Source organism: Macaca mulatta, chromosome 17 (genome assembly GCF_049350105.2).
Source record: "Macaca mulatta isolate MMU2019108-1 chromosome 17, T2T-MMU8v2.0, whole genome shotgun sequence".
NCBI classification, from domain to species: domain Eukaryota; kingdom Metazoa; phylum Chordata; class Mammalia; order Primates; family Cercopithecidae; genus Macaca; species Macaca mulatta.
In genome coordinates, this window is record NC_133422.1 from 65,164,310 (window position 1) to 65,191,419 (window position 27,110).

A 27,110-nucleotide genomic window follows, 5' to 3' on the forward strand; every position below is an offset into this window, starting at 1 on the left:
GTTGATGAGCTTCTAGGTTGATTCCATGTCTGTCTTATTATGAATAGTGATGAGAATAACATATAAGCACATGTGTCTTTATGGCAGAATGAATTACATTCCTTTGCGTATATATCCAGTAATGGGATTGCTGGATTGAATGGTAGTTGTTTTAAGTTTCATAAGAAATTTCCAGAATGCTTTTCACAGTGGCTGAACTAATTTAATTCCCATCCGCAGTGTATGATCATTCTCTTTTCTCTGCAACCTCATTAGCATCTGTTATTTTGTTACTTTTTAATAATTGTCATTCTTACTGGTGTGAGATGGTATCTCATGGTTTTGATTTGCATTTTTGTAGTGATTAGTTATGTGGGCATTTTTTCACATGATTGTTAGCCATATGTGTCTTCTTTTAAGAAGTGTCTGTTCATGTCCTTTGCCCATTTTTTGATGAGGTTGTTTGTTTTGTGTTTGTAAATTTAAGTTCCTTATAGATTCTGGATATTAGACCTTTGTTGAAAGCATAGTTTATATGTGAGAAATTGTCATTGCAGAACTGTCTGTAGTTTGTACACTTCAAAAGACAATCAACTAATTGAGAATATTTGTGAAAGCTAACAAGGTAATACTAAGACAGATGCTCTTAATGTGTAGAGTAAATGAAATTTCTAATGATGAGGTTAGATTCACTTTCAAATGAGAAGCACAATTATAGTATTACTGGAATGAATGTATATGTCAAAATCAACTATATATAGTGGTTCTGAATTTTATGAACTATTTCTACTTTTTCCAAAATTTCAAGTAAAAGAAGCTCATTAAGAAAAATTTCAACTAGAATGGCTCGAAATATACTACTCTGTCAAAAAAGGAATAAATAAGAATTATATTTGGTTAAATCTTTCAGTTCACAGATAACACTTGTGTGACTAATGTTCGAATAATTTGGATTTTTGTTTGTTGGCTTTGTTTTTTATATATGATATCTTAGTTCTAACTATAAATTTATGTCCATTTTTGTTGCTATCTCACTATTATGGTGAAAAAACTATAAATAGAGTTTAGCTAGATTTAAGTAGCTTGCTTTTAGTTTACTATATATAACACATTGTAGAATTTATATTTGAAGAGCCAGTTTCACTCCACTACAAAGCCTCCATTGAGTAATCTTAACTAATTAAACAAATTAATTTTCTAGCTATTAAACTATTCTGTATATACAGATAAGCAGAAAAAATATTATTTTGATACTATGTTAACTTATGATTCTTAGAATGAACAGATGACTAAATCTCTTAATTGAAAATGAAAAGTATCAGTAATTATTTAACAGTAATATTCTCTTATTTTGCTCCTTATCCTTTGTTTATGCAGCTTGAAAAAAGTAATTTATCCTTACCTATTTTATCATATTCTGGATGATGGGTCATGCTGGATAATTTCACCTAGCAGTTGATAACATTTTATGCCACCTTCCACTTGGGGATATGCTATTGTCTACAATTTAATTACTGAGTTATCACACATTTTCCATGTGTATATTCATAAAGTGAACCTGTTGTCAATCATTTATTTTTTCTGCTGTGACAAAAAAAAACCTATTTCTACCATATGCTGCTGAAACAATTTTTCTTCCTTGTTGTCTTTAGGATTATAGGAAGTCGTCTTTATTGTTTGTCATTGTTAGCAAACACATTTGAAAACATTGCTATTTGTCGTTTGCATAAGACATAAAAAAGCCTTACTGGTTACAAGCTTTTATTCTAGGAAGCAATAATTTAAAATGATAGAGGAGCTAAAATTAGCTTTAGTTTGGTTTCCTTGTTCCTAAACTTCATTTAAATCTTTATTAAAGGCTTATATAACATTCTGTTTAAACCAAATTCAATCTACTGTGACAAATTCTAGCTAAATGTTTCATAAAATAAAACTTAACTTTTATCAAAAGCAGCTTTCATTCAGTGTTTTAATAGTTGTGGAATATTTTTATGCACTCCAACCTAAAACACCTCAAGTTTTAGCAATCTAGCTCTAGGAGGTAATACATAAAATTAGTGTTTTAACAATCTGACTTCAGGAGGGAATACATAAATTTAACTAGAGTTTTTAACATTTCTCATCAATAAATAACCAGATAACAATAATATACATTGTCTCAGGGTGACAAAATTGTAAAGAACTGTTTTGCTTTCTCTGTCTTATTTTAGATACGTGTGAGATCATTAGCCTCTGAGCCCTTGATACAGAAACTAATGAGGCTACTGAGTCATAGAATTTATAGCTTGTTCAGATAGTGCATGATATCATCTAATCTTATCTGCTAAATTCACTACTCTAGTCAGTAATCCTCAAGATAGTCATATAATAGAGTTGTATCTGACTTCAAATTAAGAGTGTAAATTTAACTGCTAATATATATTATAGTGCTCTTCCTAACAAAATTTGAGAATCCAAGGGAAAAAATAAAGCTACATTTTTTCAGATTACATACCCTAGTTTTGACCTTGCAGGACAATGCAACTTTGTTACCTGACAGATGACAAAATGGCCATCGTAGCAAGGTTAATATTAAATAAAAGTACTGACATTTCAAATAGTCTTTTAGAATAGTAGTTTACCTGAAATATCAAACATGGCAAGCTATATGTAAAGGTAAAATCAACTACAAAGGAATCTTTTCAATATACTAAAACTGAAGAAAGAGCTATGGTATGATTGGTTCCTAGACAATCTTGTATTTGTCATATCAACCTCCCGAGAGTAATACTGGTCTATCTATTGCTAGCTCTTCTTGTCACTCACTAGAGTACACACAGAGAACAAAAATGATTAACTTAAAAGCAGAAATAACTATTTAAATTTGATACTTGAGACTTATTTTTAGAATAGACTTATTGCTTGGCATAACATATTCTAAATAACCACAATAAGCTTGTTTGTATTTAATTTGCAATTCTGTTTTCTCAAATAAGGTGACTTAACAAAAAAACCCAATGATGGTTTTGTCTCAATTTATTAAGACTCTATCATGTTATTTCCACATAGACCTAATTTTTGCTTTTATTCCATCTGGCTATATTGAGGAATAGTGAATACACACCCCTAGGAAACTCATTATGGTAGTTACTATGGAACCATTGTTAAAGATGCCACACATTAATTGACATGGTGTTCTCTTTATGTTGACTCAGGAGAGCCATGTTTCTTATGTTTCAAGGCCGGGAAAATCTTAATTTCTCTTGCATTCTGTTTTAATCTTCTGCTCACTTCTAATATGCATTTTGTACTTTAACATGTGCTGTTATTCAATTTTCTATTTTCATATTTTTGAGCAACTATGAGCATTTCAGACTTTTTTATAATTGAAAATTTATATCAAAATAATTATGAGGTAGATAGTATATTTTTTTCACTCTAGCATTGTGGTCTGAATACAACAGCAACATTAATAAATACACAGTCATTTTACATGTGAAGTTCTCAAAGGTTAGTTTTTATGTCATTCACGATAAAATTCAGACCAATTATTTTTTAAAATGTAATAATTTTTATGGTCAGCCCAGTTATGGAGTTTCATGGCCTTCTTGATTTGTCCAATTAAATAGCTCATTACAAGAAGAGAAATAAATAAACACCACTGTAGTTAATGGGGAATGGGAATTTAAATAAGCTTATCTTCTGATTTTATATGACTTTGGGATTTAGAGTGCCTTTTAATATTCACTTTTTTAAATATACAACATATAAATAATGATAACCTGCCAGTCCTGATTGTCATAGAACAAGATAGCGATATAAAAGATATTTACTAGAAGTAAGGTAATATTCAAACCATCTATCAAAAACAACATTTTTCAAGGGACTATGGCTAGCCACTATGCTAAGATATTCTGGATATACATTGGTAAACAGACATAATTCATGCAGCTGGAATTAAGAGAATAGTGAAAGCAGAAGGTACATAATCATATCATTAAATCTTTAATTACAACTTGTGATAAATGATAGAAAAATGAGGTGCTACAGATTGAATGGCTATGATATGCTTCTCTGAGAAAAATGACACAAAGATGTATACCTAGAAAAAGAGAAATAATTAAAGATGTGACTATTATAGGTGAAAGTAATCAAGTGCACACGGTTTCTAGATGGAAAAAGAACTTGTCATATGTGAGGAATTGATATAAAGGCCAAAGTAAAGGAGGCAAAAAGTGGAGTCTGATGAAATTAGAGGTATGGGTGCATTCTCTTCATCACAAGCCTTACAGTTCATATTAATGATTTCAGATTTACCTCTAAGGGGATGTAAAGTCATTGAGATGTTTTAATTTGAAGTTGAATTATCAGATTTATGTTTTGAAAGATTGTTCTTGCTACAATGAAAGAATGAATTGAGTAAAACAAATGTGAAAACACGGAGAACAGCTAAGGGTATATTGCAATTACTCAGACCAAAAACAATGGTTTTTGCACTAGAACAATGACACTGGATGACAAGTTATGTGATTTTACTCTTAATTTTATAATAGGATAGAAGTGGAAGTTCAGGAGGATAGAACGAATATTAGTGACTAAGAAGAAAAGGTTATCAAAATTGATTTCATACTTTGTCCTAATTAACTCCATAGATTCTGAAAAGTGATGTAGAAATTAACATACATAAGTTAAAATAGAAAATCATTATATAGTGGATCACACTTGTCCTGATTTTTCAGACTTAAATGTGACAAATTTTCTAAAGCAAGTTTTACTTTTAAGTGTCTTGTTGGGAAATACCATTTTCTATATATTGAGCACTGCTGCTGAATTACATTATAGATTTTCTTGGTGCCTAAATTCATCAAAGTGAAGTCTTTTGTTATACTCTCAATGTCACCTGGAAAAGAGAACTACTGAAGAGTCCACTAAGCAATGTTGCTTTGTGGAGGGGTTAAGTGAATGCCTTGGCTTATGACACCTTCGACTTTGTACATACTTACACACAAAAATCAGTTTACACAGCGGTGTTAAGAAAAACAGCAAGAATAACAATAAACAATGGCTGGAGTTGGCATATATTATGCCACAAAATAAGCCTCAGCATGGAAAAAAAAAAAAGTAAAAAGAAGAATTTTCCTTAAAAATTAAAAACTTAGAAAAAGAACAAAATAAAGGGAACAGAAAGAAATCTGTTCAGTATAAAATACATTTATTTATGAGTAGAAAACAAAGCACTTAGAAATAACAAACCATATCTTACTAACCTAATTTTAAAAATATTAATATATAAATCATTAATATACAAAATATGAACTAAAAGAATCATCATCAAAGGAGAAAACCTTAAACACTTAGGATATCAGTTTAACATCTTCATATAAATATTTTTGAAGAAACTGATAACTCTCTAGGAAACTATAATTTATCAATATTACCCCAGTTAAAAAAAAAAAAAAAAAAACTCTTAAGAGTTAGTTCCACAGAAAACAAATAGAGAATATTATCAAAGATCCCTCAAGAAGTGATTTTACAAAAAAATAAAATAAAAATAAAAATAAAAACCAAATTTCAAACCAAGCAATGTAAAGGATACTTAAAGGAATAGAAAAAGCAAATATAACTTTACTGCTTTCACCTTATGAAGACTGCGCACACACACGTACACACACAACATCCTAAGCAATCACTTCGCTTATGTATATTCAATGCAAAAATTCTAAACAAAACACTAGCAAGCAGAAGACAATATCAAATCAACAAAAATACGTCATGATCAACGGTTCATTTCAGTAATAAAAGGATGTTTGAAAGTTACTTACAGTTCTTGTTATACGTATTTTCAAACCAAGACATTTTTAAAAGTGAAAGAATTGCTCATAAATTATATCAGGCATTAGCACAAAAGACTCACACTGGGTTGGTTTTCAGGAAACTAGAAGTTTCTCTTTCTTCGCAATATGTGCCATGTCTTATATTTGTAATTTATATGTAACGGTACAACTCCCTTTTTTAACAGCTACTGCCCAGGCTGGATTTTAAGCTTCATAACAAGGACTCTGACTGTTCCACTCACAGTCGTGGTTGCTAATCTAGTTACTGGCATATAGTAATGTTAAATTAAAATTTGTTGTATGAATAAAGTAATTCATTATTAACTTGTGGTTATCTTTCAAGTTATCAATCTGATCAGAAAATATATACATGTGCATTCCTTTGTCTGTACATCCAGAGTCAAAACATACACAAATATTCTGATTTTATTCTTAAATATCTTAAATTTAATAACAGACTGATAATTCAAAATAAAGGGAAAAATAATTTACAAACATTTCTAGTTTCCAGAATTTTTAAATGCCTGAAACAGAGTAACTTAGCAAATAAGTTAGTGTACCTTTTAACATCTTAGTCTGGCGTTCTTTCTTACAAAAGCATAAAAAGTTCCTAGGTCATTTTAAGAAACTCTACTAACTAGATAGTTTCTAAATTATAGTTTCCAAGTGAAGTAATATTACAACATGAGTGAAAAAATGTTATAATTTAAAGATAATATATTAAACTCTTCTATAATTTATTTTTAATATTTGCTGAATTTATAAAAATTTTATAAAGCTTTGTACTCCGTAACAAACTACAGAAATATTATCTACACAGAAATTGAGATAATTAATTTAGGGCATTATTGGGACAATTTCTTCTATGTTATTTTCATTGAAATAATTATCTCATATAATAGTTGACATTTACTTAGACTTATATCCACACTATATTGTATAATAGAATGGTATTGACTTTGCAGTTAGAGGAACTCAGTTATATCACAAACCAGTATTAGAAGGCAAGATACCCTTGTGCTTTCATCACTGTCTGGAAAGCTACTGTGAAACTTTGCAGTTTATTGTGAAGACAGTATGTATTAGTGCCACAAAAAAAGAAGTGTTGAGTGGATGATGTAATACAAGTGAAAGTACCAATAGAGCAGATAAAATACCCCCACGTGTTATCTCCCTTCCTTTTTTCCATCCTTCATTCACTTGAGTGGTAGAATCACATTTATTAATCATGCTTATTAATAAGAAAGTGTTCTTTGTGGTGCTTTAATAAGGATTTATCTTCAAACTAACGTTTACCTTGTCCAATTGCAATGATGGGAATATTAATATACAGAAAAAATGAAATTGATAATAGTATTGAATAACCATTATGCTCAGGTTTACCAGACAGCTACTGAAACAATAAAATGGCATTTATATTAATTCTGTAAGGTTATAGAAATTCACATCTTTACAGGGTTCCCAGCTACTTCTGCAGGTCTCCCATGGTTGGGTGCATGGATCTTTAGGGCAGATTTTTCAATTTCCTGCTCCGACCTCATTCTAAAACTACAAAGTCTTCTATTTTTTCATCAGTGATTCTGGTGATATAGTTTTTTCACTGGATTTAGGAATAATTCTAATGCAAACATCACTGGATAAAAATGAGAGTAATAATAATAACAAAATAATAAGTTATTATTTTGCAGCACAGCACCACACTATCTTCCATACTGTCATTATTTCATTTGCTATACTGACAGATAAGGAAAGCTTTTGTACAATTTTCAAAGCCTTTAATCTCCCTGATTTCATATAATGCAAAGTGACAGAGCCAGAATTGAACAGATTTTTTTCCTAACACTAAAGCACTTGGCAAAAATACTGTGGGCGGGGCGGGGGGGGGGGGGAAGCAAAACAAAGGCCAAAACAAAACAAAACAAAAACCCGAACTTTAGGATAATATTGGAGAATAGAAAAGGCCAGAATTCTAGGTATTTGAAACTGATTTTCAATGTGATCCTGAGGAAAGCATGGTCAGGGAATAATATATTCTAGAATGAGAACAGTTACAAAGTCAGTTATAGATAAAGATGAAAATGTAAATACACTCTCAGGGATAAGTGTTGGTAAGTAATTTAAATGGTCAGTAAATATGTGTACTTAAGACCCAAGAAAGTGAACTTAAAAGGCAATATGTGGAAATAAATTCATAAGGCATATTCAAAAAGGTCAAAATCTGAAATATCAAGGTCTTGCATTTTTCATGCATGTTTATGCTGTCCTCGAAAAAAATAAGCTAAGTCTTGATTTAAAAATAGGTTTGGACTGAGGATGGTTCAGAAGAGATTTATTATATTTTCTCTGGATTTAGATATATTCTCATATTTTAAATTTATAAACAAGCCTTTTATTTTAATATTCCCTTGGAAGTCTGTTTTTGCATCAAGAATCTTTAGAAAATAATTAGAAAATGCCTTGCTATAGAGTATTTCATCTATTTATGTTGACTTTAGCACTATTTAAAGATATAAGGATCCAGAATAATATTTATCCCAGAAATGATTATCAAGAGCTGTCATTGTAAACTGGAGTTTCTCAGAACAAAAGATATGCTAACATAATTCTCAGACTTTATGCAGTCACATAAAATGCTACGTACAGTTTCAAAAATCCCAAGTGCTTATCTTTAAAATCCTGGCATCTAGGTTTCTTTTACATGTTCCCTAAAAAATTAACTTCATGGTGAATACTATTATCTTTGCAATGGCCATTTAAAGACAGTACTATATTTTTCACTTAAGAACACTTAGGAAATATGAAGAAGAGTGAGAGATGAAAGCTAACTCTAGAAAACCAGAAAGATTTTTCCAGATTCATTCCTATATTTTTGTTATTAAATATTGTTTAAGATATCATATAATAGAATTTTAGAAATGTAAGAGGTTTCATGGAAAAAGAAGGCTCATAAAGGTAAAACGTGTAATTTTGAAGATAAAAGCGTAAGTTTCTGGCAAGCTAAACCCAAACCCTTTAACACTCTGAGGCTCATTCAACCCTCACAGGTATAATTTTCTCCCTTGATCTGAAGTTTTTTTTTTTTTTTTTTTTTTTTGGTGTTTTTTGTTGTTTGTTTTTAGAGACAGGGTCTCACCCTGTTGCCCAGGCTTTAATGGTGTGATCATGGCTCACCAGAGCGCCAACTTCCTAGGATCACCACAGCGCCAAGCCTCCTGAGTAGCTGGAGCTGGAACCACACGTGTACATCAGACACCTGGATAATTTCATTTTTTTCTTTTCTTTTTTTGTAGAAATGGGGTTTCATGATGATGCCCTGGCTGGTCTTGAACTTCAGGCCTCAAGCAATGCTCTCACCTCAGTCTCCCACAGTGCTGGAATTATAGGTGTGAACCACCATGCCCAGCTAACTTACACTTAATTTTTTTTTTAATTTAATGAAGTTTTATGACAATTAGTAATAGAATAAGCTAATGCTTACTGTAAACTTTTTCACTACTTGTTATCTAACATTTTAGGAAATAATGCCAAAGACACATCACAAGAAACAAAAATCTGAGTATACCTTTGCGTTACTTGGGCTTAGCTCTCACTGAACTCACCAGAATATATACAGAATATATTTTTAAATAGAAAATTAGTTTTTTTATGTTAAAGCATATGTTCAGCTAGAATTCATTGAATTATCTCAGCTGTTTATTCTTAAACTCAGTGACACAACATATAAAAAAACAGAAATTCTCTCCTGATTACTTCTCTTTCTATTATATGCACTGTTTTCGTTTGTTTGTTTTTGTTTTGTTTTGATGGAATCTCGCTCTGTCGCCCAGGTTGGAATGCAGTGGTGCAATCTTGGCTCACTGCAACCTCTGCCTCCTGGTTTCAAGCAATTCTCCTGCCTCAGCCTCCTGAGTAGCTGGGATTACAGGCGGGAGCCACCAGGCCCGGCCGAAGTGTGTTTTGATAAAGAGTATTTTATGAGTGGTAAATCTGTTAATAATAATAATAGAAAATAATTAATCCCAATGGATCAGAGGGTTATTGAGATGCTTGCTTCCTGAAAGATGGGTTTCAATCTTCCTTTTCAACTATCAGTGTTTTGTTTTTTGTTTTTGTTTTTTTTTTTTTCTTTTTTTGAGACGGAGTCTCACTTTATTGGCCAGGCTGGAGTGCAGTGGCGCAATCTTGCAACCTTGCACCTTGGCTCACTGCAAACTCTGCCTCCCAGGTTCAAGCGATTCTTGGGCCTCAGCCTCCCAAGTAGCTGGGATTACAGGTGTGTACCACCAAACCCAGGCAATTTTTGTATTTTTAGTAAAGATGGGGTGTCACCATATTGGCCAGGCTGGTCTTGAACTCCTGACCTCAAGTGATCCTTCTGCCTGGGCCTCTCAAAGTTCTGAAATTACAGGCCTGAGCCACCACGCTCAGCCAGCTGTCATTCTTTCTACATATTTCTATCAATGCAATACTCAGAGGAAAATAATCATCATGAGTCTGGTTTGCCATTGCATTCTTATACTTGGGACTCTGAAGAAAAGTTTAAATATTCAAAATTAAGTGACGCAATTATGTAATTACAGATGAATAATTTAAGTAAAGGTAAATTTGAATATCTATGAATGAGTTTATTATAAAAAATTATTTAATATAGCTAAAATACTTCAATCTATTTTGATATTACTTATTTAAAAGTCCACATTTTTGAGTTGGCACTCACAAGTTCTGTTGGTAAAATAATGTTGGAAAATTTCCAGTAATGTGAAGAGGCAAAATATTTGTCCTCAATAACATTTGTTATAATTTATTTAACTGTATATTATGAGAAGCATACTAGTTAATATAATGCTAGCTGCTGTGACAAACTCCAAAATCTCATAAAGTACCACAACTGGTGGCAGAGATAGAAAATAGGCTGGGCTCAATCACTAATTTTGCAGACTCAGCATAACAGGAGCTTCCATCATCTACACATCCTTACACCTTGTGCTATCAGCATCTCACCAGAAAGAATTAAGAAGAAAATACTCCCTAAGGCTGGGCGTGGTGGCTCACGCCTGTAATCCCAGCACTTTGGCTGAGACAGGCAGATCACATGAGGTCAGGAGTTCAAGACAAGACTGGCCAACATGGTGAAACCTCATCTCTACTAAAAATACAAAAATTAGTTGGGTGTGGCGGCAGGCACCTGTAATCCCAACTACTTGGAAGGCTGAGGTAGGAGGATCGCTTGAACCTGGGAGGTGGAGGTTCCATTGAGCAGAGACCACGCCAACGCACTCCAGCCTGGGCAACAAGAGTGAAACTCCATCTCATAAAAAGGAAAATAAAATACTCCCTAAGACGAAGCTGTAAAGATCGAGCCAGGTCTGGAAGTATAATGCATCATCTTGACCTACACCATTGGCCCAAACTTCATCATGTTAAAGACGGGAAGGAAAACAATTATTCTAAGCTACAAATCACTGATCAGTGTAACTGGAGGCAGAAGATTGCCCAACCAGGAATTTATTTGGATATTGATTTAGATGTCATTAAGACACTCACCTATGACTATGAATAAAGTGTATTTAATACTTATAACAAGCCTGAAAGTCCCAGAAACGGAAAGAGGGAAGAGCTCAAGCAGGGATCTAGTGAGAAGGTCAGTAAAGGGTGGGAGTTGTTTGCAGCTTTTGTTGTGGTAGGGGTGGAGCCAGGGTAAGGATGTCCTGCCCTTGGGATAGATGCTGTTCTGCTTGATATTCCCACCTTCCTATAGAGGCAAAAAGTGAGAGGGCCCTGTTTAGTCACTGTGATGTGCACACTGTGAACAATGAGGATTGAAAACCATCAATTCCCAAACATCAAAAATGGAATTCAACTTGTTTGTTTGTTTTTGATGGAGTCTCGCTCTGTTGCCAGGTTGGAGTACAGTGGTGTGATCTGGGCTCACTGGAATCTCCATCTCCTGCGTAGCTGGGATTACAGGTGCATGCCACCACACCCAGCTAATTTTTGTATTTTTTTGGTAGAGACAGGGTTTCACCATGCTGGCCAGGATGGTCTTGATCTCCTGACCTTGTTACCTATCTCTGCCTCCCAAAGTCGTCCAGGATTACAGGTGTGAGCCACAGCACCCAGCTGGAATTAGCCTTTTTTTTTTTTTTTTTAGATGAAGTCTTGCTCTGTCACCAGACTGCAGTGCAGTGGCACTGTATCCAGAGTTTCTTTTTGGTGGGTTCTCCCGCTAGCTGACTTCAAGAAAGAAGCTGCGGACCTCACAGTGAGTGTCACAGCTCTTAAAGATGGCACCCCCGCAATTGTTTGCTCCTCCTGGTGGGTTCGTGGTCTCACTGACTTCAGGAATGAAACCCCAGACCCTGGTGGTGACTGTTACAGCTCTTAAAGGTGGTGTGTACCCAAAGAGTGATCAGCAGCAAGATTTATTGTGAAAAGCAAAACAACAACGCTTCCACAGCATGGAAGGTGACCCATGCGTTGCCACTACTGGCTGGGGTGGCCAGCTTTTATTCCCTTATTTGGCCCCCTCCACATTCTGCTGATTGATCCATTTTACAGAGCACTGATTGGTCCATTTTACAGAGTGCTGATTGGTCCATTTTACAGAGTGCTGATTGGTGCATTTTTACAGATTGCTGATTGGTGCATTTACAATCCTTTACCTAGACACAGAGCGCTCATTGGTGTGTGTTTTACAGAGTGCTGATTGGTGCCTTTACAATCCTTTAGCTAGACACATAGTGCTTATTGGTGTGTTTTTATAGAGTGCTGATTGGTGCATTTACAATCCTCTAGCTAGACACAGAGTGCTGATTGGTGCATTTACAATCCTTTACCTAGACACAGAGCGCTCATTGGTGTGTGTTTTACAGAGTGCTGATTGGTGCCTTTACAATCCTTTAGCTAGACACATAGTGCTTATTGGTGTGTTTTTATAGAGTGCTGATTGGTGCATTTACAATCCTCTAGCTAGACAGAAAAGTTCTCCATTCCTCCCGGAGAGTCCAGCTGGCTTCACCTCTCAGTGCAATCTCAACTCACTGCAACCTCTGCCTCCCAGATTCAAGTGATTTCCCTGCCTCAGCCTCCCAAGTAGCTGAGATTACAGATGGGTGCCACAAGGCCCAGATAATTTTTTGTATTTTAGTAGGGATGGGGTTTCACCATGTTGGCCAGGATGGTCTCGATTTCCTGGTCTCATGATGATCTGCCTGCCTCGGCCTCCCAAAATGCTGGGATTACAGGTGTGAGCCACCATGCCTGGGCCAAATTGGCCTTTTTAATACACTAGGCTATAATTACCCAAGCAGCAACCAGTTTAGACAACTTTGATGGGCAAAGTAAAAATAAAAAATATATAGTTTTCTTAAAACATAGTCACAAGTAAAGAAAGGGCGTTCTCTTTAACTTCCCTGTCCAACAGTCATGCTTACCAATATGAAGCTTTTAGAATATCCCATAATGATGTTCGGCTAAGAATTTGCACATGATCTACATATGTGTTTCTTTAGTTTAGAATGTACTCTTCATAACTTTCAGACCTACCCTCCATCCTAGCCTGGTGTTTGTGTACCTAGTGATAAAGCTTGTAAGAAATGTGTAAGATTTGTACTCTAGAAAGATAAAACTCTGTTAAAAGATTCAGATGAATGCTGAATAAATTTGAAAAATCTACAAATGTTATTGGATAAGATTCAATATTTTAAATATGTATTTCTCCTTAAATACTAAATCAGTGCTAAACCAAAGGAAAAAAATCTTAAAAGAGCATATTTTTGTATGTGGTAAAAAAATTTCTGTAGTCCACCTTCAAAATACATACAGAATTATCCTTAAAAAATAAATAATAATAGTCCAGAGTCAGGATGAAGTTTTCTTTTTAATGTTACTGGTAATAGACCAAACAATTATGATACAGAGATTTCACCAAGATACAGGGAATGGCTATTTTAAAAGCTTTTGTAAATCAGTTCCAATGCTGTAGAGGGTATTTAGCAATATGTATCAGCAAGTTAAAACCCTTGCTCCAGCAAATCTATTTACTTCAGAAATGGTGGAGGGAAAGTATTGACACTAGGATATTAATTTCATTTGTTTTCTACCAAAGTGAATATTTGGGAACAATTTTGCAGTTCTATCATTAGGAATTTGTTTAAGTAAATGGGTGATATATATAATGAATATCATACAGCCACTAAAAGTGATCTTGTTTACTTGTAACTATGTTTAAATTAAAGGTACTTTTGGAAATATCTTTGAGAGAAAAATGCATAAGGGAGCACTTTATTTATAAGCACAGACTACTATATACAATTTATTAAGCATACAGCTATATTTTAATCTAAATATAGAATTAGCTCGTCAGTGTCAATGGTTATTTCCCTGTAGTAGGATTTTGCCTGAGTTTTACTTTCTTCCCTTGGCATCTCTGTGTCACAGAACTATTTATATAACAATTATATACTTTAGTTTTATTATCTCTCAAGTTAGAATACTTATATAATAATAAAACTTTAACTTATAGGATTAGGACATTACCGTCTATCAATATTAGCTCTTAATATTATAGCTTTGCAGTTTTTTACACTGGACATTTATCGTTTCTAATAATCAAAAGCTATTTTATAAAAAAATTATGATATTGATTTAAAAATCTGAAGAAAAACAAACAGATTCAGCTTGACTATATACTCTTAAACTTTTACTTTAGGTTTGGGGTACATGTGAAAATTTGTTACATAGGTAAACTTGTGTCATGGAGGTTTGTTATACAGTTTATTTCATCACCCAGAAATTAAGCCCAGCACCCAATAGTTAAATTTTCTGCCCCTCTCCCTCCTGCCCCTTCTCACTTCCCCGCTCCACCCTCAAATAGACCCCAGTGTCTGTTGTTTCCTTCTTCGTGTTCCTAGGTTCACATGATTTATCTCCCACTTGTAAATGAGAACATGCAGTGTTTGGTTTTAACATAATTTATTTTATGAAGCCTTTTCTAATCTCTTTGAGTATTCCTATACCCTGAACAATGAATGAGTCTCTTCCATCAGAGGTGGGATAAGAAAAATTGAACCTAGTAAATGTAGAGAGTCCCTTATAAACCAGTCACTCTGCTAAGCATTGCATGCATTATCATACTTACTCGTCACAGTAACCCTATAACACACGCTTTATTGTCATTTCACAGATGAGGAATCGCATATGTATTTGGATATCTTTTCAGATTTTAACTCAGATCTTTTTGACTTTGGAAGCGAGTTTCCAAGTTTTAGCACCTAGGAACATACTGGACACACAGTAGGTGTTAAATGTCTAATGAATAGCTAAACTGACTAAATGTATGCATTTCTCCATAATATTGAGGGAGGAATAATCATCTGAATATTTGTATTCTATTCCCCTAAATTCCACAATGCCTATCTTTTGGTTTCTCTCTTTCAGAAGAACTTGAGCACAATTAATTTATTTGAAAGAATATGCTACTGATGTAGCATATTCTTGGTGCATGCAAAGGAAGAAGAGTCCACAAAGAACAATTAGATTGAAAGGGATGAACTTTTCAAATTCCACCCTCCACATATCAAAACACATAAAATAGTTGTACTAGTTACAGAATTCAGGTTACCTGGAGAATATACGTGGGGAAGGAAAGACAAGGATTTCCAGATTCGGCTCACCTTCAGGTCTGGAGTCATGGGTGAAAGTATGGCCAGGGTGCATTCTTCAGTAGCAAGCTTCCATGTTCTGCTTAACACTCTTTCAACTCCCCTTGTATGCAGTGAGCTTTACCTGTACTTACCTTTATATCCTTTTCTCTTCTATTTGCTTTTTACCTTTTCTATCCCCAAACACAACTTTTCTCGATCTCTAGATGTAAGATCTTTTCTAAGAATCTAGAAAAACAGTGAAAATATTAGCTTTATGTATTTGTTTCATTCATTTATGATTTGTTCTCAAATCTCCTCTTACTCAGGCTCTAGTTCTGTTATGTGCTACAGCAGGTGTGGCAGGCTAGTATTTAGATGATATTCACCAGAGTTCATTGTTCTCAAAATTTCCTGTTTTCTACCCACTATTAAGGAGACAATAAGCTGTATATTAATTGTCTTAGGAAAGAGAGAAGTTCATTTAGGAAATGAAAGAAAGAAAGGGAGGAGGAAAGATCAGAGGGAAGCAGACAAAAAAAAAAAAAAAGAAGAAGAAATAAGACAGGAGGGAAAATAAGAAAGGTGGAAAGAAGAAACAAGAAATGACCCTGGGATATTTACGGAAATTATAGTAGATATTTAGTATCAGAAGAAATGGAAAGAGATGCAAATGATAAGACTGGTAAGTTTCATAAGGAGGTTTCCTTGTTTTAGTTCTTGGACAAAATTCTTGTAAAGCAAAAATGCACTTCGTATCCCTGATTTCCACAAAAAGTCACTTTTAGATTTTTCGTCTATGCTTATGACAGATTTCAATTATGTAGCATGACAGAAGCAACACAAGGATAATCATACCCTATAGATATTTTGGATAAGCCAGGAGAAAAGAAAAGAGACTGGAAGAAGCCAGGAGATGCAAATGAAGCAACTTAACATCTTACTTCTGTGAACCGATGACTTGGACTAGCACATCATCCCATCCTCACGGCCCTAAACACTGCCTTAACAAAAAATGGCTCTAAATCTATATTAATTTGACTTCTCTAAAAACTGAAAGATGTTGTACATGCTGCATAGTTGAGAATCATACCCAGTTAACCTTTTAAAATGATGTAAGTTTGAGGAACTCAGAAGCAAAGACTTTGCTAGGCAGAGAAGTGGAAGAGTATAAGAAATTAACAGCATCGGTATGGTTCTAAGTGTTATCTCCCTTGGCCAGCAGAATGTTCCTTTATAAAGAAGCTACTCTGATCAACAGACTGATTGAATCAGGTGAGCTAACATAGTTTTAGTAATTAAAGAATTGCAAAAATGTTCCAAGGAAAAAAAAAAAACAGACATTTGTAATCATTACAACTCTAGTAGCATTGTAGGAGTATTTATCAGTTCTTGTAGTCAGTATATTGACCTCAGAACCCCTGAATGTTATATAGATATATACCGAAATAACTAAATAGATGGCTTAGTTTAGGAAACTCACTGTACCTTATTCTGATTGCTTTGATTTTGACTAATTTTTAGAAATGTCTTCCTGGTGAAGTTACTCAAATGTAGATAGATCTTCTGTTGATGGGGAGGTACTTCCTTAAAAAATATTTTTTGAGCAATGTCTTGGCTAAATAAAATGTATTTTTCCTGTTTAAAGAAAGAAATGATTCAAAGCTTTGAAACCGTTTGAACTTTCCGCTTCAATTCCTGACCTAAATGACAGTTTGAGGAAAAAATATTGTGCTTAATTCATGAAAAGATAACAACAATACTGTTGTTATAAAAAAATGAGATTTATGTATATGCTTAAGACCTTTGAGTTGTTTAATAATCAAAAAATGAGAACATTTTAAAATATATTAATACCTAATCCAACACAAAATGTAAAATCCTGCAGTTAATGTAAGTAAATATGCTATATTCCTCAAACTGTATGTCACAATTTTTTTGCATATTTTCAGATCACAAGCTGAGATATATTTCATAGTCAGTGGCATCTTCCAGTAGTTTTTAATCTATGTAACAATTATGAAGTAGATATCAGTGATTGTACAACTTTTCAAAACTGCAAACATGAAGACACCCAGAATGAATACCAGTGACTTTGAGCAAAATCCTCAAGACAATAGCAGAGCATTAACTGCAGGGAGAAAAACAGTCTGAGGAGGAAGAGATGGAAGTGGTGATACAGAAATCCATTTAAAAATATTCCTGAAACGAGAATCAAACGTTGTCCTGCTCTGTGTAAGTGCTAATGAGCTTGAAAATGCAGTTCAATGGCTGCTAGTTCTTTAGAGATTCCATAGAGTCTTGTCACACCAATGTTCTTGATGGAATTGTCTTGTGTGGAAAAAATTGACATCAATGACTCAGAGTAGCAGTGTTTCAGAAGCATTTGACTCTAAATGTAAAATAGCTAGGGAAATACCCAATTTAGTTTGCTTATATGTTTCCGTTTTGATGTTTTTTAGGATAATATCAAATCTGCATTTAACTAAGTATAACTTATTGAATAACTTATTATAATGTATAATAAATTATAGATGATAGCATTGCATAAAGTTTTTTTTTTTTTCTACTTATTGCTATATCAATAATGAACCTTCCTAGAACTGTGTCTTAGATTTGAGGAAATATAAATCACGTGCCTCTCTGGAAGACACATAGCCTTAGATTAACATTATCACGGCTCTGTGTATATTTATACTATGTAAATGCATTTAAATAGTCAATATATTTTAATAAAGTATACTTGATAGCCTTCCTTAAATTATTTGGCAATTTTTGATATATGTTTTAAACATCCTCTGTGGATGAAAAATTCAGAGTTCTAATGTACAAGATGAAAAACAGTAGTTAATAATATTGTATCATATACTGGAAATCTGCTCAGAAAGTAAATTTTAAGTACTCTTTATCACACTCTATAAAAGAAACGTAACTATGTGAGATGAAGGATATGTTAATTTGCTTGACTTTAATAATCAGTTCACTATGCAAGATGGGGAGACTTCGTCTCTACAAAAAAGTTTTCAGAAACATTAGCAGGTGGGGTACATGCCTATAGTCCCACCCAGGTACTCGGGAGGCTGAGGGTGAAGGACCTCGAGCCCCAGAATGCAAGACTTCAGTGAGCTGTGATGGAGACACTGTACTCCAACCTGCGTGACAGAGTAAGACCCGGTCTCTGAAAACAAAATGAACAAACAAAAATATTATCATGTTGTACAATTGAAATATACACACTAAAACAATACTGTACACTAAAAAAATAAAAAAAATACAATTCCTCTTTGGTTTATTACACTATAAACATTGTAATAGCAATTAAAAAATTAAACTACACATATTTTAAAGTAGACCTGCAACTATCGAGAACTAAGTATATTTTATGTGTTTGCCCAGAGCCTGTTTTGCCTAACCACATATTGATTCATTAAGAAAAATTGATTCCAAAATGAATCCAATTCAAATGTTTGAGCATCTGCTATGCTTGACATTGTGCTAAGGATTAGGAATACACAGATGAATATATAACATATAGTGCCTGATTTAAAACACACATACACACAAATTGGAAATGGAAATAGTGTGTATCTCCCCATATTTCAGTGTGATAGAATGGTTTACCAACTGGTTGTGAATAAGATGCTGTTCAACATCAGATACAGAACTATAAAACTTGCTTCAAGGAGGGAGAGTTAGTGAGAACTCGAAAGACTCAAAAGGAGATGTTACCATGAAGTTGGCCTTGAATGATGAGTTGAGATTCACTGGACACCAAAATGGAAAAGGTCATGCTTGTAATGAACATGAATATAGGCAAGCATGCGTGTTTAAGAAACAATTCATATGACTGGCACACAGGATATAAATCAAGTATGCTATCCCTGTGGCTAGAAAGTGCTCACATTTTAAAAGAACCTGAATTAGGATCTTTAAACATATTCCTCAGGGTCCTTAGTGGAAATTCTTGTTAAATAGAGGCATTTTATAAGAAGCATTATATTTTATTTTTATGTATGTATGTGTGTTTGTACATATGTATACATTTATTTTTAATACAATTTTACTTCTTCTCATCAGATATCTTGTATTAAAACCGTAAAAAGGTACCATTTTACATCATTAATTTTGCAAATACTAGCAAGTCTGCAATACCTCATATTGGGGAGTATGTGGAGCACAAAACCATTTGAGAACTGTTATTTGTTAAGTAAATATTCACTTGGGAAAATAATTTGAAATCATATAATGAAATTAAAGGTATAGGTTTACTAACCATAAAATGCTATGTTTATATTTATTGTGGTAAGAACACTTTTTAAATGGTCATGCTTAACTGAAATTCTGAGGACTCCGTAAGAAGAGAGTGAGACCCAGAGTCTGTATATCAAGTTAGAAATGTATTACAGCAGTTCATGTAAGAGATATCCCAGATCAGAAATCAGAGAACTAGAATGGATTTGGAAAAGGAAGTATGTTAGGGATTGAAATCAGGAGAAATTTAGAAGATTGAAAGACCAAGTGACTGATTGCTTATGTGAGAGACAAATACCTACCCTGCCATAATTTTTGAAAGCCATCTTCCTACATCTACTATATACATGTGTGTCCGTGTGTGTGTATTTCTATAACTATAGCAATAAACAAAAACATATGGGTAACAGGAGGTGATGAATGTTTAATTCCCAGTAAAAAAAAAAATCTTTTTATTTCTTGTTTTTTTAAAGGAATTCATAGAGTTATTTTCTAATATGAATCACCTGGATAATTGTCACAGGTCTTTATTTCATTTCCTATGTCTCTAACTTATCTTGGAGTACTTTGCTTTACAAAATGAATTTCCACCATAAATACACTCTTACATTTCCATGGTTTGTGTTGTGGTAGAGATACCAGGCAAGAAAGTAGTAAGTGAAACTAAATTTTAATTATAAACTTACTTGAACAAATACAACGTATTGTTGTCAACTGGGGCACTATTTCAATTTACATAGAACTCTTCTTTTTCCAGATACAACAATGCAAGACAGCTGTTACTAGACTATTTATTTTAACAGAAAAGGAAAATAATTCCTCTAGGGGCTAAATCAATGAGCATATGCCCTCAAACAGCCAGTAAATGATAAATGTTAGAGCTAGAACTGTTTTAAAAAGCTTCCATAAAGCATTTGTTTCACTAACTCACAGTTATAGTAATATTAACAGTACATTTCTTCCCTATGGGCCAGAACTAACTTGCATACGGCTCTGAAAAGACGTATGAAATGATACCTTGAATTTTGTGGCTTGCTATTTTATGCTACTTAAAGATGCACACATTTGATTTTCCATAATAATAAAAAAGATCTTCAATTAGTTTTTGGTCAGGGAGATGTGTCATATTGAGTTATATTCACGTGAAGTATTTACTATTCTATCTCATGTTTAGAACACAATTTTTAAAAGTCTGTTTTAATAAAACTGTTACTGCAAGATATCTTTCAGTGAACAAAGAGTCATTAAAGGACTTTAGTATGTGATATTTGGTTTCCAGTGTTTTTATTTCTGAGTCCCTTGGGGCTTCTCATTTCATTTCCTAAGACAATTTTTTTCATCATATATAAACATTTTGTTTCATGCAGCAAAGTGCATTTTTACTGCAGTTACTCTTTTCCCATTGGTAATATCGGTCCGATATTATGGTGTGATTGTTTTTGTCCCTCTGAGTAAATAAAAAAGGCACTCTATCTCTCAAGAAAACTCATAAACCTGATGTCTCTTAAAGTCAGCTCATTCTATAAATCTCTCCTAGTCCACTACAATCTCCTACAATGCTCTTCTAGTTTGTTAACTGTATACCTCAACGTAACTGAAAATGTGTAACGTGTACTTACTAAGAAAGAATGCTTTTGAGGGATTTAGTTCAAAAATATATATTTATTTCATATTGTTCAATAAAACCAATGCCATGAGAAGTGCCATTTCTATTATTACAAGCATACTTGGAGAATTCTTAATAAAGTCAAGGTGACTAAAGGAAGTGCTTTGTCCTCTGTGGTTTTACTATAAGGAAAATGACTTAAACTATTTTCCACTATCCTCTATTTCAGTTATATAATAGTTAAAGATATTTTTAAAGATATAAGTTATAACAATTCCTACCAAGGAACGCTCGCCATAAAATAAATCTACACTTGAGGCCAGCTGTGATTTGTATATTTATCGTGGAAGATGACCTCAGCCAATCAGTGCAGACCTCTCAACATTGGTGTGCCAAAAGAGATTACCTTTTCTTTCTTTTGGGTTTATAAATCTGAATTTTCAATTAAAATGACAACATGAAAGAAATAAGTGGGTCAGGAGGACCTTAACATCTATAGTCATCGTCTAAAAAGATTCAAGTAGTTATAAGAAAAAATGGAAAATCACTTCTGGGTATTGCAAAACATTCCTGTCTATTGTAAGATGTGCTCCCTCTTTTCCATAAGTATTTAAAAGACATTTGCAAGAGGTAAGAGAGATTCTCAGAAATGTCTTATAAAGGTTTGTACCAACATCTATCTTAAACTAGTAACAAGAGAATTCCCAGAACAAATAACTTACTCTCAGGTAAGTCACTACAGCTCAAATTCCTGCATTTAAAATTGAAATATGAACCTTCAGTAAGATTTATGCTGGATTTTCTCTTGCTGCAACTGAAGGGGTAGAAATTTTAATGCTATTTACAACATAAACCTGGGAATACAAAAAATTGCTCAATCCATTCATTATTGTATTACTGTAAGGTTGAATAAGAGAGAGAGAGAGAGAGTTTGTGTAATATAAAAACCTGGATCTTTACTCTTTAGTGTCCCCTATATTACTCCTTATTTATTCCACCAAAATTATGTTTATGAATCCATTTTGTGTAAACTATGTCTCTTAAATATATATATACACAGACACATATATATACACACAGAGTCTTGATTTATATGTTATATATAGTTTTAATATATTATATAATATACATAGTCCTATTTATATTTTATATATATAATCTTGATATATATATATATAAAATATATAGTCCTGATATATTACATATATGTATAGATAGTCCTGGTATATATAAATAATATATATTTTTTAATTTTTAGAAGACCAAAACTTGACACAGTTCATTGTGTATGTCAGATTATTTAAAATGTTAATCAAAACTGGTAAAGTATATCCAATTGTATTATATACAAAAAACATTCTGCAGGGTCAGGGCTCTCATGGAGAACCTCTGCTAGGGCAGTGTGGAAAGGGAATATGGGGTTGGGGCCCCTCACAGAGTCCCAACTGGGACACTGTCTAGTGGAGCTGTGAGAAGAGGGCCACAGTCCTCCAATCCCAGCATGGTAGATACACCAACAGCTTTCACTGTGCTCCCAGAAAAGCTGCAGGCATTCAATGTCAGCTCATGAAAGAGGCTCCCAAGGCTGTGGGTGCCCACTCCTTGCATCAGCATGTTCTGGATGTGGGACATGGAATCAAAGGAGATTACTTTGGAGCTGCAAGATTTAATTACTGCCCTGCTGGATTTTGGACTTACAGGGGGCTTATAGCCCCTTTGTTTTGGCCAATGTATCCCATTTGGAATGGGAGCATTTACCAAATACCTGTGTCCCCATTGTATCTAGTAGGTAAACAACTTGTTTTTGACTTTGCAGGGTCATAGGCAGAAGGGACTTGCTTTGTCTCAGATGAGACTATGGGCTATGGACAATTGAGTTAATGCTGAAATAAGTTAAGACTTTGGGGGACTGTTAGGAAGGTATGATTGGTTTTGAAATGTGAAAAGTTATAAAATTTTGGAGGGGTCAGGGGCAAAATGGTATGGTTTGGCTCTGTATCCGCACCCAAATCTTATCTCTAATTGTAATTCACATGTGTGAGGCAGGGAGGTGACTGGATCATGGGTGCAGTTTCCCCATGCTGTTCTCATGAAGTGAGTGTTTTCACAAGATTTGATGGTTTCATAAGTGTTTAGATGCTCCTCCTTCATTTTTCTCTCTCCTGCCACCTTGTGAAGAAGGGGCCTATTTCCCCTTCCACCACGATTGTAAGTTCCCTGAGGCCTCCCAAGCCGTGTGGAACTGGAAGTCAATTAAACTTCTTTTCTTTATAAATTACCCAGTCTCAGAGAAGTTCTCTATGGCAGTGCAAAAATGGACTAATACAGTACTCTATCTACAAAACTTTTGTACTGAAATTTTTGCTAGAGAATCTGAAGAAGAAGTTTTTAACTTTTTGTAGAATGTTCAGATTTGCAGAAATAAATTATTATCATTTTATTTTTAAAAAGGTTAGGAAAAACAATTAGGGCTATCAAGAAAATGGAAGGATATGATTACTATTCAATGGGATAATTATCCGGCAGCTAATTGTTGCCAAATTCCCTCTGAATTCTTATACTTCAGATACTCAGGGGGTCTGGTATTTATGTCTGCTTTTACAAACATCATGAATATATTGCAGCTGTCCTACAATCTCACCATCAGGATCTTTTGGGGAAAACACATGTTATACCTCAAGAGAATTGAATCCATGTATAATTTTTCAAATTGATTATTTCCCTTCAAAAATTACTGTTACCTGAATAATAGGCAATATGCTTGAAAAAATATAATGTATTTTATAATTATTTTTACCTTTATGTATGAAAAAAGTAATCTGTAATTGGCAAAGATAAATTTGCCAATTATAGCTTACTTGGACAAGCTGCTGCATAGCATAGTTATACCACCATGCTAATTAACACATGCACTTCTTAATATGAAGCAGTGGGTGTAATTTGGCAATATAAAATTTGATAAGTATAGAAATATCTGGGACTCAATTTTATGTTTATTTATTTAACAACTAAAGCTGTAATAAATAATCATTTTCTCATTGGTGGCTCTGTGAGACTTTCTTGGAAAATTTTAAAGTTAAATTCTTGGAGTATTTTAGGAAGGGAAGGCCTGGTGGAGCAGGATTCATTGCCCTCAAAAGTATATGCTTTGTAACTTATTGCTTTTCATTTCCTCCCCGCTTCTTTATATCTATTTAAAAAGCTAAAGTATGGAAGCAAAATTATAACAACATATCAGTTTTGTCTGTAAATATTTTCCAGTACCTACAAATGCCTTCCATTTGTGAGACAAATGGGAAAACCTTTGATCCTCTGTTTCTCCTGTGAATAAATGTAGCATAGCATGTTTTCTTCACACTTTAGTATGACACCTTGTTACTTAACCCAGTGTTCCCCTGAATGCATATTAATAAGATGAACTGAAGCCTACAGAGTGAGCTGGGCAAAATTCACATTTAAAACTTTCCCAGTCTTGCTAGCAGGTCTTTCTGTATCCCAGGGAATGATATGGGAAACTTTTGCCTTGCTTCCTCTGATTGACTCATTAACTCAACATCTAGGTCATTCAGCATGTATGTTTAGTGGAGTGAATCTCTTTATCTTCCTGGTTAAGTGAATGTGCTCAAAACTAATTCTGTAACTCAAAGGAGGAGAAAATATAGTCCCAAATTTCTTAGCCCCATATAAATCAATAGGACCTTTGCAGGTGACAAACAAGGTAGACAGTGCTAGAAGCATAAGAAGAGATGGTTATCAGTTATATCAATGTGTTTGTATGTCAACAGCAATGCTATAACTAGTACAACAAGCTGAACTGTGAAACAATTCATTTTGGCATTGATCTTCCATTGTCTGTGATGAGTTTGTTTGAGGAAAGTTATTTTTCTTTTATTAATATTAAAACTTAATGTTATCTGTAGCTTCAGAGAGAGTACTTGAGAGGCATAGATGTAATAAATGCAAAGTAACAGCTAAACTTCTAAACACAGTTAGAACAAATATTAAATGTATCAAGTTCAGTTTTTTTTTAAGTTATTTTCTATTCTCTAGTTGGTTATGCACCTTTCAAATGTTAAACATTTAGTCTTCAGCCTGAATGTTTGCATTTTCAATAGCATTGATATTTGCTTTAAACTTTACCCATGTGAACTAAAAGCATCCTGAATCTTATTTCCTCCTATTATGGAAATATAACTAATAGTGTGTTTGTTTTGCAATACTACCTCAATTTAAATTGCTTACATAAAAGGAAAAAAGGTACATATTACATTTTTAAGAGAATAAAGGTATATATTTTAAATACAGCCTTTATATTTTTCATATACCATTTAACATTCATTTGAAATTGTATAGAGGAACTATAATTTTCTTTGATAGATGCATGTTTCCTTATAGAATGTGAGTATAATTACTGAACAATTTGTTTACTTCTTTGAGGTCTCAGATCTGGTATCCGAAATGTCTTATTCCCAACTCATTTTCTCTGGCAATGTAGTTTTTAACCACCCTTGAAGAATCACACTTAGTTGAATGTCACTATTTGGCTTCCTGATGGTAGATTCAAAGTATTCAGTTATTTAGAAAAAGATGAATGGAATAATTAAGGCTTTCTTATAAATGGATGTGTTGGAAGAATTTCCTTGCCAAGATGCTTATAATTTCAGCATTTGAGCACCCATATCTTAGGTTATAACTTAAAGTACTACCTGTAGGAACATGGCTAAACTTCTCCATAGGAATACACCCATGATTTTTAAACTGGTACATAAATCCACTCCTAGGGAGGTATATGTCATTGACTAAATAAATATACTTATGTACAGAAATTCTCAGAATCTTCCTGGAATGGTGGACAATTTTAAAGAAAAAAAGCTTGTCATAATAATAAGCATTGGTATTCATAAAATAGACTTGAATGTAAAATAAACACATTTTTAGTGAATCATGAGAAATCTCTTAGCTATAATGGGAACCTTCAGAATGTATCCCCATCTGCCATCTGACCTCCACCTATCTCCCTCCCTGCTCTTAAAATTGCTTTATGAGCACCAAGGGCTCAGATTAGTGAAGACTTAAACTGAAAACCTTGAAATGAGTTTAGCATTGTATTGAAATTTAAATATAAAAAAAGTTCTGCATCACAAATGACATTTCTCTTTCCTCCTTTTTTGCCCCTACATTTAATTTCTATAAATAATGTCAGACTTCACAGTGTTCCTTATATCCTGTACTATTACATGTCTACTAGTTACTCACATAGGTATTAATGTGCATTCTTGAGCACTCACATCCTCTATAAGACAAAGGACTAGTTTAAGGCAGTGACATTGCATAAGACACAGAAGACCAAGATTTTTGGTTCACAATGAGCTGAGAATTGAGACAGAAGATAGAATCTTGTATGCTGAAGCAAGGAAAGTAAAAGAATAAGGGTCAAGATGGAAGGAGAATACTTAGGTAGCAGCTCTGTGACCCTCAAGATTAAAAATAACATTTTTCCTTTAGTAAAGCTGTGCCGAAACAATACCTCTAATGTCTTCACAGATTTGTGTGCTCTCATATAATCCCAATAATAAACATCCAGGGGCAGTCAAATGAATCTTCCCAACCAAACCCAAAAGCAAGTCCACACACACACAGTTTTGTATCATTTATAAACAAATTTTATCAGCAATTAGAAAAATAACATAGCCAGCCTGCTAGAGAAGAGAGGAGAAAGAAAGAGGTGAAAGAGCACAATGTCTTGGAAAGAAGGTAGAAAAGGAAATTAGCAATGGGGATGGCAGAAGAACAGTTACTTAAAAATCAGCAAAAGATAAC